At 46.4% G+C, this 15,414-nt stretch overlaps 1 pseudogene; it reads left to right on the top strand.

Moving 5' to 3' along the window:
• Positions 1-9,293: 9,293 nt before the first annotated feature.
• On the top strand, positions 9,294-11,668 carry LOC147992056 (uncharacterized; annotated as a pseudogene).
• Positions 11,669-15,414: the final 3,746 nt, after the last annotated feature.

Below are 15,414 nucleotides of genomic sequence, written 5' to 3'. Positions count from 1 at the left end.
TAACTTGTATAACGGATGCTTTTCGAAGGTTGAGGTAGACGATTTCCGAAGGTTTCTTGGTTATGTGTTGAAGGATGGATACAGCTGGATGTAGGATTTGCTAGAATTGGGTGAGATATTATGCTTCCCCTGTATCCCCAACACCTGATTGCATAACCGGAAAGGTTCGGGAGTTTCATAGGTGGGAATTCAAGTAGCTCTTAGGATATCTTTCCGACAGATGTATGATATGAAATTGGGGTTCGACGTCTAGTGGTCCGCCTATTCACGGTCAGTTTTACAGTATTCTCGTTGTGTCTTAAAGAGTCCTTGGCTATGTCGACTCGGGGACGCTTCGTATGTCATGTGCACTGCCTTGTACATGATGGTGCTGTACGATCGAGCCCGTGTAGGCCCCACCACGAAAACTTCGGACGAAATCTCTATCATATGTTTGTTCCGGCTTACTCTGCAAGCCAATCCTTTGTTTTTGGTTTTGAGTTGTGGTATTCGAGTTGCTTCAAAGTCAAATGTTGATTCCATCCCTTGTCTAAATAGTGTTCTCATACTCCTATGTGAATACTAATCCTTCTTGATCATCAAGATTGTTTTTGTCAATCCTTTTAACCGGTGTGCTTCTCTTCAAGTGGATTCGATCATTGCAACATCCGCAAGATTCAATCTCAGTTTTATCAACGGTGTTTGTTTCATCCGTCTCCAAATTGCCTTTGTTTTTCCCGCCCACCCACCCTTTTTCTTCAACGATTCAGATTTCTTATTCAAGTATCCTTTTATTGATGGCAAGCCTCTCTATTCTTTTCCGTTAATGTTCTTATCCGGTGATTCTCTTGAAGATATTAAAGAAACATCAAGTTCATCATTTCTTCGTTCTTTTCTTCTTCAGTGGGTTCAAGTCAAGCTTTGTTGATCATGTCTTTTCCTCGTTTCAATGCCTTCTCATACCGGTGCTCCTCATGTTCGTTCTTTTTCTCGCTATTCAATTATTCCGGTGTGCTCAAGATATCTCGAAGATTCATGTTTTCCACTCTGCTTTTGTTCAAGATCTTTCGAGGTTGTTATCTCATTCAAATCATTTAATTCAACCGGTGCAATCTATCTTTTAAATCCCTCAACGGTGCTTATTTTGAGTGGGCCCTAACCCACAGGTCTTTTCCCAGGATCTTACCTGACTCTTCTTATTTTCCGGAGGTATTCTCAAATTTCTTGTCAAAGTTCGACGTGAGAATGAATTATCATCAGCCAAATGTATTTCTCCAAGATCTTTCAAATTCTTTCCATCGTTGGCTCAACCTCTTCACTTTCGATTCTTCCGGAGTATCTCAACTATTCATGGTGGTGTTTCTCGTCGTCATTCTCGGATTCTGAAGACCGAAGAAGAGTTTTTCCTCCATATCTTGCTTCATTCTCTTCAAGATTCGTGGCTCTAGTTTGTTGCCATCCTCTCATAATTATTTTCGATTGTGAGAATTCTTTTCACCCATCCGGAGCTATTCAAGAGTCTTCTCAGTCTGATTATCCGGAGCCCATCATCTAAGATTTATTCATTCTCAGCTTTCAGCTCTCTTTCTCTAAATCTTACCAGCGCATCATTCAAGTATTCTCTTATCAGCTCGTGATCTCTTCGTTCTCATGTATCTAAATCCCCTCTAGCTTCTTTGTTCATTTTCTAATTCTTCCCAGTGTTTCTCTATCTTTTCTTCGTTCATTTCCAATTAATCCGGTGGTCCGTTTAAGAGTTCTCTTCCTTGGTCACCATATCAATTTATTCATTGTTTCAACCCTTCCGGTGGTTCGTTCAATACCTTCTCAAGTTTGACGCTATATCTCTCTTAATCTTTTCTACGAGAATAAGTAATATGTCGACTCCGTTGGTTGTCGTCAATTTAATTGGTGAAGGATACGCATAACATAATTCTTATTCTTGTTTCATCAAGTTTATTCAATTTCTTTTCCGGAGTGGCCCATCATACTTATTCTTGGTTTCAAGTGCTCATCTTTCTTTCCCGGAGTTCCAAGCTTTAATTATCACGGAGATCCACCTAAATAATTACAAGGTTTCACCTTGTGTTTTTTTAACTTCTCTTTCTGTTCGTTATCTTTTGTTTACCGGAGTTCTTCATGAAGATTCTACATGTTGGTTCATAAAGGATTTAATTCCGTCTAGAAGTTTTTCATTGAGATTCTTTTCTGAGGAGCTCATGCTTTCTTCATCCTGTAATCCGGAGTGCAATTCTTTCTACCGTATCATTTGAGGTGGTATTATGTCATTCTTGATAATTTGAGTTCATGTTTCATGATTCACTTGTTGTTAAGAATGAGGTATTTTAAATCCATCAATCTCTTCATTGGAGTTATCTTGGGTTATATTTCACCTAAAGCCTTCCCTATGGCTTGTTGCTATCTATGTTGGTTATAAATGACCCAAGTTATTCATCTATCCTCCCGGTGAATTAAGCTTCTCATCTCCTTGTTGTTATCTATCTAATATATCGTTTCTGTTAGTGGCAGAATTTCACCTCATAGTTTTGAGATGTTTTCCATAAGCCCACTACAAACTTATTCTTTTCGTTGTTGGTTTTCCAACAACTCCGCTCAACCCTCCTCCTAGAGATGCCTTTTCAGGCTCTTTTGTAGCAGAAGTTGGCATTGTCTTCTACATTCGTTTGTCTCAATTATCTTTACTCTACTCTTTCGTTCCGGAGGCATTGCCATGTTGTTCTTTTCAACACATCATCTCCTTTTGTCAAAGATCATGTTCTTTTCATGCCTATCCATTTAACCGGAGTGTGGTGCCATTCTGCTCAACTTCTTTTAGCCTTATCAAGCCTTTCATCTCTGTTCAACCGGAGTGCTGTCTGAGATCTTTCTTACCCCTTGTTTCAATTCATTCAATAGTTACGGAGGCAGTGTATTCTGATGTCATCAAGTATATTCTCATCTTATCAAGTTCTTATTCAATTATTTTCATTTCAACCGGAGTGTCGTGTTTTTCTTTCGAGCTCTCTCATCTTATCAAATTTTGCATCCCTTCTCAACTGGAGTGCTGCCCGAATTTTGGTCTTCCTTGATCCCTTTTCCTTAACCGGAGTGTTTTCTATATATATCTTCCCTTCTACCTCAAGGTTTCGCAATGCTCTTTGTCCCTCGTTTCTAACGTAGTGTTTTCGACCTAGTTCACCTTCGTTGTATTCTTTTCTCGAATTTGTTCAACCTTTCAAGGTTCTTGGTTTCACTCGTTTGTCAAAGAAGCAACTTAGTTTTATCTCTTCTCTTTCTCTTCCGTTGTCCCTCCGGTGCCATTCTAGATCTCGGGACGAGATCCTCTCGTAGTGGTGGAGTGTTGTAACGCCCCGAGACCGATGTGCCAGGTATCGTTCAGTTATTCGCTGTTGTTGCGTTGTCTTTGCTTGCGTGTCATGCATTGCATATCATGTCATCATGCGCATTTCATTTGCATACATGTTCGTCTCATGCATCCGAGCATTTTCCCCGTTGTCCGTTTTGCAATCCGGCGTTCCGTTCTCCTCCGGTGGTCATTTCTACCTTTCTTTCGTGTGTGGGGATTAAACATTTCCGGATTGGACCGAGTCTTGCCAAGCGGCCTTGGTTTACTACCGGTAGACCGCCTGTCAAGTTTCGTACCATTTGGACTTCGTTTGATACTCCAACGGTTAACCGAGGGACCGAGAAGGCCTCGTGTGTGTTGCAGCCCAACACCCTTCCATTTTGACCCAAAACCCACCTAACTCTGCTCCATCATCTCGGTCATTCGATCACGATCGCGTGGCCAAAAACCGCACCTCATTTGGAGCTTCCTAGCTCCCTCTACCTATAAAAGAGCACCCCTCCCCGAAATTTCGGATCATTTCGCAGTCTAAACCCTAGATCCACTCCTCCCCGCGCCACCGGACACGTCCGCGCTGCACCAGACATGTCCACCCCCGCGCGCCACCTCACTCCAGCCAATCGGAGCGCGCCACCTCAGCCCCGCCGCCGCTCTCCTCCAACCCGCGGCCGCCACCTGTCCCAGCCGGCTTCCGCGTCACCCCACTTCGCCGCCGGCCCGCGGAGCCCATCCGGGGCCCGCGCGAGCCCGGATCTCCGCCGCCGCCCGCAGGCACCCCGCGCCTCCTCGCTCCCGTAGCTGGTCGAGGGGAGGAGCCCCTCGATCCGCGCCTCCGCCGCCTAGCGCCTCTCCACCGGCGACCTCGCCTGCAACCTTCGCCGGAGCGCGCCGCCCTGCGACTTGGAGCCCCGTCCGGCGCCGCTGTCGCCAGATCCGGTCATCACGCGCCGGGATCCGCCCCTTCCTGCTCACGGCCGGCCTCCCCTCGCCGGAGCACATCTCCGCCGGAACCGCGCCGCCGTCCACGGCTTCACCGGAGTCATCGCTCCCTGCGCCAGATCGGGAGGAGCCCGATCCATCTGCGTTGACCGCGCCGCGCCTCCACGTGGGCCACGCCCGAGTCTGCCCCAGCTCGCCGGCCTCCTTCCTCTTCATTTCGGGCCGCGCTCCCGGGCCCATCTCCAGCGCCGGCCTCTCTCGGCCTCCTCCCCAGCTCCCTTCGCCAGCCGCGTGGGCCGCAGCGCCAGGCCCAGCCGGGCCACCTCCTCCGCACCGCGCCAGCCCAGCTGGCCTGCCTCTCCCTTCGACCGGGCCAGGTCCATGGGTGAGCCGCCCCAGCGCCTGCCCTGTTCCAGTTTCAGCCCGATATGTATTTTTCTTCGGGTCCTGCGAATTTGTCCAATTATTCCAGGGATTGCCAGTTTTACAGATTAGACCCTCATGTTCATGCATTTAATAACTCATGAACCGTGCATCGGATTAAAATGAATTATATATAAAACTTGCGCAGAATTTTGTGTAGATTAATAATATCCAACTCTCACCCATGTTTGAAATGTTTAAAATGTTGTTTGCATTAATTTGCTCCTATGCCATGTTAAAATGATTTAATTCATAGCTAAATAACCGTAACTCCGATTTTAATAAACCTTATATGTAAATGGGGTAGAAAAATGCCTAGTTTAACATGGTGACCTTTATTTGCATGTTAAACAACTCTAAAATTGTGTTTAGGGCAGAACAGTACCAAACCTTAAATTATGCATATGAGGATTTTCCGGAATTGTTGTTCGTTGCTTCCGGCCTCATTGAAACTTGCCTAGATTAGATAGTTTCATCATGCTTCCCCTCTTGCCATGTTAATCAACATTTAATATTGTTGGGGTACATAAACGAGAGAGAACTAAATAATTGATGTGGTGTTCTGTCAATATGCAACGAGTTGCATGTTGAGCTCCACTTAATTTGTAGGATTGCTTGTGCACTTTGCCATGCCATGTAACTTTAAACCGGACATGCATCATACTTGTTTGCACATCATGCCATGTCTATGTGGTGGTTGTTTACTATGTTGTGTGCTTCTTTTCCGGTGATTGCTTCTTCGGGTTGGTTCTGGTAACGTCGAGTTTGTGAGGAACCGTTCGACTACGTCCGTTTGTCTTCTTCATGGACTCGTTCTTCTTCCTTGCGGGATTTCAGGCAAGATGATCATACCCTCGAAATCACTACTATCTTTGCTATGCTAGTTTGCTCGCTCTTTTGCTATGCCAATGCTACGATGCCTACCATTTGCTTGTCAGCCTCCCAAATTGCCATGTCAAACCTCTAACCCACCATGTCCTAGCAAACCGTTGTTTGGCTATGTTACCGCTTTGCTCAGCCCCTCTTATAGCGTTGTTAGTTGCAGGTGAAGATTGAAGTTTGTTCCTTGTTGGAACATGGAGATGTTGTTCCTTGTTGGAATATTTATTCACTTGTTGGGATATCACGTTATATCTTATTTAATTAATGCAACTATATACTTGGTGAAGGGTGGAAGGCTCGGCCTTATGCCTGGTGTTTTGTTCCACTCTTGCCGCCCTAGTTTCCGTCATATCGGTGTTATGTTCCCGGATTTTGCGTCCCTTACGCGGTTGGGCTATAATGGGAACCCCTTGACAGTTCGCCTTAAGTAAAGCTCTTCCAGCAATGCCCAACATTGGTTTTACCATTCGCCACCTAGCCTCTTTTTCCCTTGGGTTTCGCGGACTCAAGGGTCATCATTATTTTACCCCCCCCCCCGGGCCAGTGCTCCTCTGAGTGTTGGTCCACCTGTCAGCTGCCGGTGACCACCAGGGGCAACCCTGGGCTGGCCTACCCGTACCTAAGACAATCTGAGTGTGCCCTGAGAAAGAGATATGTGCAGCTCCTATCGGGATTTGTCGGCACATTCGGGCGGTGTTGCTGGTTTAGTTTTACCCTGTCGAAATGTCTTGTTGTACCGGGATACCGAGTCTGATCGGAACGTCTCGGGTGGAGGTCTATTCCTTCGTTGACCGTGAGAGCTTGTTATGGGCTAAGTTGGGACACCCCTGCAGGGATTTGAACTTTCGAAAGCCGTGCCCGCGGTTATGGGCAGATGGGAATTTGTTAACGTCCGGTTGTAGAAAACCTGAACTTGACCTTATCTAAAATGAATCAACAGCATATGTAACCGTGATGGTCTCTTTCCGGCGGTGTCCAGGAAGCGAACACGGTTGTTGGAGTTATGCTTGACGTAGGTTGCTATAGGATCACTTCTTGATCATAGTTTCTCGACCGTGCTTTGCCTTCTCTTCTCGCTCTCATTTGCGTATGTTAGCCACCATATATGCTAGACGCTTGCTGCAGCTCCACCTCATACCTTTTACCTTACCCATAAGCTTAAATAGTCTTGATCGCGAGGGTGCGAGATTGCTGAGTCCCTGTGGCTCACAGATACTTCCAAAACCAGCTTGCAGGTGCCGATGAGATTGTGCAGATGACGCAACCCAGCTCAGGAGGAGCTCGATGAAGATCTTGTCCTTTGTGTTGTTTCGTTCTAGTCGATCAGTAGTGGAGCCCGGTTGGGGTCGATCGGGGACCTTTGTCGCATTTGGGGTTCTTCTTTTATTTTGGTTCCGTAGTCGGACCATGAGTGTATTTGATTGATGTAATGTTTATTCATGTAATTGTGTGAAGTGGCGATTGTAAGCCAACTATGTATCTCTTTCCCTTATGTGTTACATGGGTTGTGTGAAGATTACCTCACTTGCGACATATGCCTTCAATGCGATTATGCCTCTAAGTCGTGCCTCGACACGTGAGAGATATAGTCGCATCGAGGGTGTTACAACGAGCCCCCTGGGACGAGCTCCCTGGGCGCCTGCGGGACGGGTGGCTGGATGACTCCCGATCGGGACGGGCCGGCAGCAGAAGCCCTGCGAGCGGCCGGCTGGAGAGGAGATCGGGGGCTCCTGCGGGACGAGCCCCCTGCTTCGATCGAGAGATGGAGAGGAGATCGAGCGGATTGCTTCGGTCGAACAGACGGATCAAACGCACGAGTTGCAGCATGCAAAAAATTGACCTAGCTCTAATACCATGTTAGGAATAAGCAACTTGAATTCCCATGAGGCCATAGGCCGATATATATATACATGTACAGGTATGGAACATATGCAGGAAACCCCTCATACAACGGGATAAATACAAAGGGGTACATGACTTATATTATAACTCTAACAAAATTTACGGTCAAGGTTGAAGCACGGGGATAGAGGAAGCACTACATTATGGAATGGAGGAAGTATCATTGATGGGGAGCCAAAGAAATGGAGGGTGACACTGACAAACCAAGGCAGCCTAAGAGCATCTCCAGCCGCGCCCCCAACAAGGCCCCCCAGGCGATATTTCGGCCGTCGGCGTCGAAAAATCAGCCCAGTCACGTCCCCAAAGGCCCTTTTTTCGCCGGCTCGGACCGAAATTGGTGCCGGTGGACCCAGGCCGAACCCGGCGCGCTGGAGGCGCTTGGGGGCGCCGATGGAGTCGTTTTTGGCGCGAAAGTCGGCGGGCCCTCCTTGGCAGCGACTCGGCTCTTCTCGCCGCTTCGTCGTCCTCATCGCCTCGGTTCCCGTGACGAATCAATGCCAAAGCTACCGCGCGCTGCCACGCCGGTCAGCCTCCTCTATTGATGCCTCACGGGTGGCGCAGTGAAGACCGGACGACGCACGTCCCTCGCCCGCCACGCGTAACACGGCGGCCACGCGTACGCGCGGCGCCTCCGCCTATATAAGCCGCCCCCAGCGCGCCGGTGACGCACAGACTCTCCACCGCCGACGCCCCGTTCCTCCCCGTCCATCCCTCTCCTCTCGCCGTTCCAGTTCAACCATGGTCGACCGCTTCCCAGGCGATGGCGAACGGCTTCGGCCGCCGCCACCTCCACGAGGACGAAGCTCGGCTCCTCTATGAAGCAGAGTACCCGGTCCCCCCGGACATGCAGGTGCCCGGGGCGTGGAGGATCAGCGCCGGCGGGGTCCCGGTGCCCCCACCGCCCATCGGAGCGGCGCAGCGTGCGGGGATCGCGCGTATCCGTGCCTCTCTGTCGCAGGCGGCGAGGGAAGGCCCACGGTATGTCTCAGACAGCCCGCTGTGGTAGCCCTACTTCCGCCGCCGCCACGCCTAGCAGCTCGAGGCCACCAACGGCGTCGTGCCCTCCGGGAGGCTCAACTCCGAAGGCCGCCGCTGATGGTGGGGCATGCCCGGCCGCACGCTGGAGGCCGTCCTCGAGTACATCGAGGGCGGCAACACGCCCAGGTTGGAGTACCCCGCTCCCATGTCCTTCTTCCGCCGGCGTGGGAGCTCGTGGACGCCGAGGTGCATGGACCCGGGGGCGTCCTCCTCCTCGTCCAGCCGCTCGACCGACTCTCCTGCCTCCGCCCCGTCAAGCCGGAGCCCCAGGACACGCCGGTTGGCCACCGCACCCGCAGCTCCGGCGTCCGCATCGCCGACTCCTCCCCCACCTCTGGCCGCCTCATCCTCGTCAGGCCGAAGATGGAGCCCGGCCTCCCCGCGGAGTACGAGGCCATAGTCCGGCGCGGCTTCTCCTACGAGGAGGCCCTAAAGTGGGCGCGGGACGACTACCTCCGCGACGAGATGGTCCGGCAGCGCCGAGCCCTGGAGGAGATAGCCGCCCGCAAGCGTGGGTGCGAGGACGAGCACGGCGTGGTGATCCTCAACAGCGACGAGGACGAGGACGCCCCCGGACCGTCCAACCCGCCGCGCTAACCTGGGGAGGGGACAGTGGTGAGTTCACCAGGCAGGCTTCGATAGTCTTGAGCCTACCCTCCAAATTCGCGGATTTTTTACTACTAGGCTTCAAAATATTTCTTAGGCCTAGCCCAGAAAAAACGGTCCAACAGGCAACCCATCTAAGAATCGGTGACTAAACCAGCCTCCCGCACGCTCGCACGCACACGAAGCACATCAGGCGCACGAGCAGCGGCCACCCAATAACCTAGCCGCCGGCCGCCAGACGCCACCTCCTAGTCCGGCGCCGCCTCCCCGCCCCCTCGTCGTTGCTGGGTCCTCGCCGAGCGCCGCCTCCCCGCCGGACGCCGTCATCAGCCGAGCGCCTGAGCCTGCACGAGGGACGGGGCCACGGGGGAGCCGGGCTGCACCTGCCGGGAAGCTCGTCGCCCACGACGCCCAGGGATCTATGCAGGTCGCCGGATCCGCCGACTCCCCACTGGACATCGGACGCCTCTCTGCAGGGCTCTCTGCAGGTCGTCGGACGCCGGACACCAGAGTCCCGGTCCAGAGCAGATCGAAATAGGTTGTCTGTTGTCTCTGTCTGACTCTGTTTGATTCTTCTTAGTTTAGTTGATAGTAGTTTCTAGTTTAGTTAATTCTAGTCAGTACGTAGTTTGGTTCTAGTCAGTACTGGTTCTAGTAACAATTAATTCATGAACTATGAACTAATTTATGTCCTCGTTTAATTTTTTATAGAAATGAAGAGAAAGAGGACTCTGCATAGTTGGTTTGCAAGTAATTCAAATACAATTCCTATTGTTCCTGAATCCAATGTTGCCCCAATTAATGTTATTGTTCAGCCTACCCCGATAGAGAACATAATCCCGATGATCCAACAAATGAGAGCACTAATCCCTCGGTTGATGAGAGCACTAATCCCTCGGTTGATGAGAGCACCAATCCCACTTCAAATGAGAGAACCAATCCCCCAACCGATGAGAGCACAAACCAACCAGCACCACCAACACAATATATATTAGAATTTCATCCAAGTCAGATTTTTGGTGATCTGTCGGATCGAATACCAATAGAAGATTATGCCCCTGTAATTCAAAGTGAAGTGAGAAGAGCTTATTTGTTGAAAGAGAGAAACAAAGCAAGTGGGCATAAATTTGAAGTCACATTGGGCGGTAAAATTTGGAGATCTTTTCAACCACAATGGCTAGATAGGTTTGATTGGTTGGAATATAGTGTCGCAAAGGAGGCTGCCTTTTGCTTCCCTTGTTTTCTTTTCAAGAAACCATCACAGGCTGCTACATTTGGAAATGATGTATTTACCATAGATGGTTACAAACGCTGGAAAACAGCTTTGGCAAGTTTTCAAAAACATGTTGGTGGTCCATCTAGTTAGCACAACATTGCTAGAGGCTTGTGTGATGATTTCAAGAATCAAAGGGCCAATGTTGCAAAGCATCAAGATGACTTGATAGAGATGATGGATAATTGTAAGATATCATCTGGAACTGGTTTACATCAAGAAACTAACCTAGCTAGACCAGGAGCTACTCGTTGGGGCTCAAATCTTAGAACCTTTCTTCGTGTTTACACAATGTGGAATGCAGTGGTAGATGTGCTTGCAATTGTGATTGAGGATGCCCGGGAACACACTTCTCAAGGTGGAGCTTTAGGTTTGTTGGTACAGATGGAATGCTTCCAATTTGTGTTCATCATGATATTCTTAATAAACTTGTTGAACATCACAAATATGCTATCACAAGCTTTGCAAAGGAAAAATCAAGATGTTGTCGAAGCCATGCATTTGATCTTGGATGTGAAAGAAGCTTTGCAAACTATGAGGGACAATGGGTATGAGCCATTATGCGAGCAAGCAAAACTCTTTTTTGAGGAACATGGCATTGACGTGCCAAATATGGATGATCTTGTTGGAGCTATGGGGCAATCTGCTCGAAGCAAGAATAAGGTTACTCGAGATCATTATTTCAGGGTGAGCATATTCAATGTTGCGATTGATGCAATTCTCACTGAGATGAACCACCGATTCAATGAAGTTAACACCGAGTTAGTGGATTGCATGTCTTGTCTTAATCCAGCTAACAACTTCTCAAAGTTTAATGATGAGAAACTTATTCGGCTTGCTGAAATTTATGTTGAAGATTTTACACAAGCTGAACGGTTGTTGCTAAGATACGAGCTTCCAACATTCCTTCCAAATATTAGGAGAAGTGTGGAATTTAATGGATGTTTGTATATTTCTACTCTTGCTCGTTTGATGGTTCAAACAATGAAACATAGAACTTTCTAATTGGTATATCGCCTTATCGAGTTGACATTGATTCTTCCAGTGGCAACTTCGTCGGTCGAGCGAATATTTTTAGCAATGAAGGTCATCAAAACCGATTTGCGCAATAAGATATCAGATGATTGGCTCAATGATTTAATGGTATGCTACTATGAGAAAAGGATATTCAAAAGTATTCCAGATGATCAAATTATAATACGATTTCAGAAAAAGAAAAATCGCAAAGGACATTTGCCTCCTGAGTATGATGTTATTTCTTAGAGGTATATCTCTGTTTTAGTACTAGTGTCGATAGTTAGTTGAGGGTACTTTACCATATCACTAACATTTGTGCCAATTTGGACAGATGGCTTGCAGTTTGTCACTTGCATTTTGGTGTGGAGGAGTTCTACAAACTACAATATTGTTAGTAAGAAGCAACACCAGTATCTTGTCTTTGCCTTATTTTGGTTGATTCTCTAGTACTTGATGTATTGGTGTGCAGATTGTATGAAACTTTGCTGTTGGTCAATCATGCTACTAGTATTTGTCTTTGAGAATCATGTCCATTTGAGCACTGTTTGGCACATATTGTCTCTATAAATTGGTAAAACCATTTTCTTTCAAAATTCCAGAAAAAAATCAGCAAATACTACATGCTTCCAGTAGTAGGCTGGGAAATTTTAAGCTTATTTGGCCAAGAGGATTAGGAGATAATGGCCATTTTAGTCACCTGATTCAAAATTTGGTTCAAAATTTGATATTTTCTAAAAAAATCCAGAAAAATTCTAGCATATAGTACGTGTTTCCAGTATTAATCTGGGAAAGTTTCAGTTTATTTGTACAAAAGGACTAGGAGATAAGCAGCTTTTTCTTCAAAAGAGCGTTCGATTTTCTCGGCTTAAACTTTGAGCCCACCCTCCGTTTTTTCTCTAGATTCGCCATTGGGAGGGGTGCAGCAGGGACGGCGGCCGTGGAGGAGGCGGCGACGATGACGACGACGGCGGCGGCGGCGGCGACTACACGCAGTTCTACAGGCTCCTCGGCATGTAGAGCTTCAAGGGCGGCGGGCGGCGAGGGCGACGGCGGGCCGCGGCGAGTAGCGTTTTTTTCTTTTTTTTGTAAAATATTTTAAATATGTATGAACTCGCCGAAGTTTGGATGAATTTGCGCCTAGTTTGTGGTTTTCAAATAAATCGTGGGCGCCGCGACTGGGGGGCATCACGTCCCCCAGCACGCGGTTTTCGCCGATGCACCCTCAGGGGGCGATTTTTAACGCCTCCTGAAAGGCCAACAGCTGAAGATGCTCTAAGGATAATCGGTTCGAAATAGAAGGCATCAGGAACTAGAGTTGGTAAAGCCAAATGGAAACCTGTACGTGTACATCCACTTGGCCATCAGCCTCGGTGTCATTGTACAATAAGAGGATGTGTGTGTGTTATTATCATGTCGGTATTTGATGATTTAACACAAGATGGTACTTTACTCGCGCTTCTTTGCTGTACTGCTTAATGAAATAGTTATCTATTGATTCATGCAAGTACTAGTTATCAGTTCAGAAAAGGAATAATACACATATTTTTGTTCCGTGAGTTATTGTGTTTTTTCTTTTGCGGGGAGTTATTATGTTTGTAATCATGCATTTCTGCCTTAATCTGCTGTGAAGTTTTGTTGATCTCGTCCAGTTCTCTAGGGAGTTTAACTGAACTAGATGACCCGTTGCGCCAATAGCGTAAAGGCCGGCAGCAAGCCAAATATTGTAAGAGTGGTGATATGAAAACTCAGACACAGATTGAAATAATGAGTACTTTGCGCCGATGGCGCAAAGGGCGAGAGCAATCTAGCATTGAAAACCATGCACGTAAGAATATTTAGACAGTGATTGGAAGATAAGGAAATAGATACTAAGGTATAATGTTGATACACAACGTTACAATTTATGGTAGCTTATTTACATTGTTTTTAGTAAGCAAGCTACATAAGTAGAGATGCATCATATAGATAGGTCTGGTCATCTCTCTTACGATGAGTGATATACGCAGTGATGAACATCAGGTAGAATCATCGTTGCATGTGTCATCGGTATCGAAAATGACTTCATTGTCTAAGCAACTCTTCATAGTGGGTGTGTTCGGTGGGCTGCCAATGCCAAAAGCAGAAATGCCTTCCATATCATCATCCAGTCCCCAATAATACCCTTTTTTATAGAATGTCGTTTGATTGTAATCGTATCGTTGAGGAGCTCTGCAACATATCTTATTTGCGATAGAGTATGGTTAAAATCGATGTCTTCGGGTGTTGATCCTGTTATGAAGTTGGTATCTCTTATATGGTAAAGTTCTTTCACTGTCATGCGATCCCCGCCCGGAATACTGCACCAACTGCTGCTTAGATAGTCCATTATTACTTATTTTCTTTAAGCTCCTGTTTTAGAGATTTATTTTTTTGTTGAACCAGCTGGAACTTATCATAGTTGAAGTCTTGCACCACTTTGTTGTAAGAGACTTCCATAAACCTAATAGTTTCATTTTCCAGCCGATCTTCAGCTTCTTCGAGATTTTCGTAGACATAGATGGATATTGATTTCCTTGAAAGTTCATTGCTTAGTTGGTGCTTAGATGGACATAACTGAATGGTTGCGTCGACACCAACATTCCTTTACTTTCTGTGTTGAGTACACTATGATTTGGAAGGCCAATCTGTTGCATCATAGCATCCAAAAGCATTTTTGTTGGGATCCTAACTTGTTCCAACACTTTTGACCCGTTGCACAGCTGACGCAAAAAGCAAGAGTGAACCAAGCATTCAAACCATGCAAATAAGAGTGGTTTAGAGATTGATAATAAAATCCTTAAAGCATAAAGAAATAGATACTTAGGTATAATTTTTATAAAGAACGCTATATATTACTCCCTCTGTTCCTAAATATAAGATGCTTTGACAGTTCAAATGACCACATTGAGTAAGTAGCTCTTCATGGTAGGTGTGTCCAGTGGGCTGTCATTGGCGAACACACGAATCCATATGACCGAACTCGTTGTCTAAGCTCTCAAAATGTCTTCGGATTGTAAAGTGTATCGTCAAGGTGCTCTACAATATATCTTACTTACGTCGTCTTTAGTTGATTCCAAAATGAAACTGGTATAGATTGTACTGAAAAGCATTAAAAAGAGTTGAATATATTAGCATCAAAGTAAGTTAATATGTAGCAAGCATAAAAGTCTTCTCACTGATTATCTTTAACCATCATGTAACACAATCACCTAAATCACTAAACTCCCTGGGGTTAAAACTCCTGGGAACGACTATTTCTGACATCAGTTTTGACACTTTCCTCTAATGTTTTTTTAAAAGCACTCGTCCCTCCCAAGTGCGATGGCCCATTTTTTTTTTGAATAGTTCGAATTGCTTACCACATTTGTCATGTGGTTCGATGGCCCGTTTTGTTGGAGTGTGAAGTTTGTGTGCTCGGGCACCATGGTGCCCTTAAAAAAATTGCAAAAACCATATTTAAAAGTAAAAAAATGAAAATAATTCTGTGGAAACTTCCATGTATTCACTACGGATCCATGGAATTTTGTTTCGAAAAGAAATGTAATTTGAAAGCTATACAAACAAACAAAATTCCGGCCAAAAAAAATTCCGTCCCATTTGAAAATACATATTTGCCTTTTTTTTACACTACGTGGGAAAGCAAAATGTTATAATTTTTTGCACATATATAGTATATATGTGTGTGTGCGTGTTTACAAAAGGTTTCAATTTTTTTTGAGCTGTAAAAAATGATTTTTTTTAACAGGCACCATGATGCCCGTGCACATCTGGCAATATTCGGTTTGTTGGGAGTGCGGAGGAATGGCGCTCAGGCGCGTTTAGTGGTTGTGGTTAAATGGACAGTTGTAAATTCAGGTGCAAAATTCCTGCAAAAAAAGTAAATTCAGGTGCAATAAATGCTCTGCATGTTCATTTGTCTAACAGATTTAGATTAATTAAAAAAGGATGATTTCAAGTCCCAATTTGCAAA

Source organism: Triticum urartu, chromosome 1A (assembly GCF_056163025.1).
Source record: "Triticum urartu cultivar PI428250 chromosome 1A, HENAU_Tu73, whole genome shotgun sequence".
Lineage (NCBI taxonomy): Eukaryota > Viridiplantae > Streptophyta > Magnoliopsida > Poales > Poaceae > Triticum > Triticum urartu.
The sequence above is the reverse complement of the archived record's forward strand: the minus strand, read 5'-3'. Positions and strand labels throughout refer to the sequence as shown.